Genomic DNA, 2,841 nt, shown 5'->3' with positions numbered 1-2,841 from the left:
AAACTTTAACTTCAGTGATGCACTCCAGTGCTTCTACTTTCACCCACTTTATGAAGTAGTCAATCACACCGAGCAAGAACTTCTTTTATGCTACTGTGACTTGAAAAAGTCTGAGAAAATCCATCTCTCATTGGAAAAAGGGTAAAGGCATAGTAATCGATACTATCAGTATGGGATATTAGCATTCTTCTAACATTGATCACATCTCTATATCAGGTTAGCTACATCTTGCTATAACGTTGGCCAAAAGTAGCCTTGCTGCAGTATCTTATAAGCTAAAGCCCTGCCTCCTACAAAGTAGATGGGAGCATTAGATGGGACTGCTAGTACTGGATGATTTTTCATAAAGAAATTAATCAAGTCAGGCTAAAGGCTCGAATACCAATATTGATGGCTTTTCACAAAGTAGATGGGAATGTCTGATAGTGAATTCCAGCAGTTGCTCTATGGAAGAGTGTTATAGCTTTGAAGCTCTCCAAGTGGCTGACAAGATCCGATGTCCTATCATACGGCTCTAGTTGCAGCATCTTGAATTGTGGTAGATTCAACTCATCTATAATTCTCCTGATAAATGTAGGGTCATTGTTGAAGTTGAGCTACATATTATGCTATTGAGTTCGGCATTATAGTGCCTCGATCTGCTGTTGCATCTCCTAAAATCTCCTCTTCACCTCGATATTTTGAGTAGTGTAAGGATTTCAATGCTGAGGAGAGGCATTGCCCAAGGTGGGCTCTTTTCCTAATTGTAAAGTCGGTGAGCACCTACATTGTCCTCGACTAGAGCTCTTGGGTTGGCTATGTTGATTGTGCCCCTGCCTCAGATTAGAAGGAGGTGATCACTGAGTTGCCCACTAGTTTGGTCTCAATGCGGTGCATCTAGCACTAGTTGAGCTGCAGCGGTTTGTTATATTCTTTGTACCACAGTGGTCCAGGCCTACACCTATTGGATGAGGCTGTTGAATTGATCATTAGAGACCATCGATATAGACCGAAGAGATGGTGGTTCTTGAACTGGTTCAGGCACAATGGCTCCTTGTAGAGCATCATTTGATTGTGAGCCATTGGAGCAATGGGAAGCATTTGAAGTTCTTCTTTGTGGCCTCATAGTAAAATGTTCTCTCTTTCGAAATGAATTTTCAGTGGTGACTGAGGCCCCCTTCCTTTAGCCTAACCTATTGCTGCCAAAATCCAGATTGAAAAAGTCAGGTTGGTCTCTTTAAAAAAAGATAAAGTGGAAGAGTTCTCGATAGGAGATGAAGTAGAAAGGTCCTTGATTGGAGATGAGGTGTTGATAGAGATGATGTCTCCTGAATGCTGGAGCTGGACTTGCAAAAAATCTTCGATCGAATGGTTTTCCATATGGGGATCCTCTGACACTTAAATTAGTTGAAAATGGAAAAACAAAGAGAGAGAGAGAAGTAGTGGAGCGTCTTGAGGCTCTTAAGAACTTATTTAGGATCTCCTTTTCCCCTATTTATAGAGGGTGAGCAAAAGTTGTATATGCTGAGGGCACGGCCATTCTGAAAAGTGCACATGGATTGTGTTAGCAAGGATCATGCTTTGTATTTGTGACGTGGAGCTAACTAGTAGTTGCCATTTTGGAGCGTGATCAAATCTTGATAGTAAGGTTTCCTTAGCTGGTCTTCTTGCGACTATAGGAAGGATTGCCCATCTATTATGGCCATTTTGCTGAATTAGGCTAATTTGTCAGATTGGGATCAGGCTCCTCTGGGTATATCAGGTCAGTCATAGCGGACTCTCATACACCTTGGCCGAAATCGAGGAATAGGTTGGTTGAGACTGGAGTGAAGGCCCATAACAACTAGAATGCTTAATTGCTTATGAGATTTTAGATACCACAGAATCCAATATTAGATTAGGATTATTGTAACATAATAATTAGCCAACTTGCTACATAAGAAATTGCTAATTGATATGGATTAAGTCATTCAAATTACAGTTTTATTTCAATATGAAAAAATAAAAGCTTCATAGCAGTTTAACAAGTGGTGCATTATCACATTGAAGGAGCTCTAATGAGCTTACATTGATACTCAAAATCAAATAGACAAGCTTATATCCAAATTCATTTCTTATTTCCAAGCAAGTGACTCATCTGGTTTAGAAAGCTTTAGAGGTAGTTTGATGCCTAAAGTTACTCGGCCTGAGCCTGAGAAGTAGCTCTGAATGTCGGATCAAGCTCAAGCTAGGCAAATTTTGATCATATCTGGGGCTAAGCCCAAACCTAATCTTGATCCACCCCATCCAACAAATAGGTCTAATTTCTCTCGAGCTTGGGGTTGTACAAGAAAATCAACTAAACTGCAAAATCAATATGAATTGATTTTTTCATGTCCAATTTTATTTTGAGTTAAAAAATTTTTAAGCAGGAAAAAAATCAACTTGATTTAGAATCGAGCTATATATATATATATATATATATATATATATATATATATATATATATATATATATATAATTAACTTGGTTTAGAATCGAGCTATATATATAGTTCACTGGCTTGAAATCGGCTCAAAACTGATTCTATTCTTTCAATGATTCGAGAGGGATGGCTCAAAACTGATTTTATTTTTGGATATTTGATGGGTTCTGAATTCTTTTAAAAATATTCTATATGATTTGAGACAAATTTGCCTACAGATGCTCACTTTCTGAATCCCATAATATTCTATTTTATAAAATTTATCTACAGTGTTTGCACTCTTAAATCTTTGGATGGTTTTAACCATTACCGTAACCAAAAACCAACGGGCAGACTTATTTTTCTATAGATTGATTATATATTTATATCATTTACTCTTATCCGCAAAACCCAACACA

Source organism: Elaeis guineensis, chromosome 3 (assembly GCF_000442705.2).
Source record: "Elaeis guineensis isolate ETL-2024a chromosome 3, EG11, whole genome shotgun sequence".
Classification (NCBI taxonomy): Eukaryota; Viridiplantae; Streptophyta; class Magnoliopsida; order Arecales; family Arecaceae; genus Elaeis; species Elaeis guineensis.
This window is presented reverse-complemented; position numbering follows the sequence as displayed.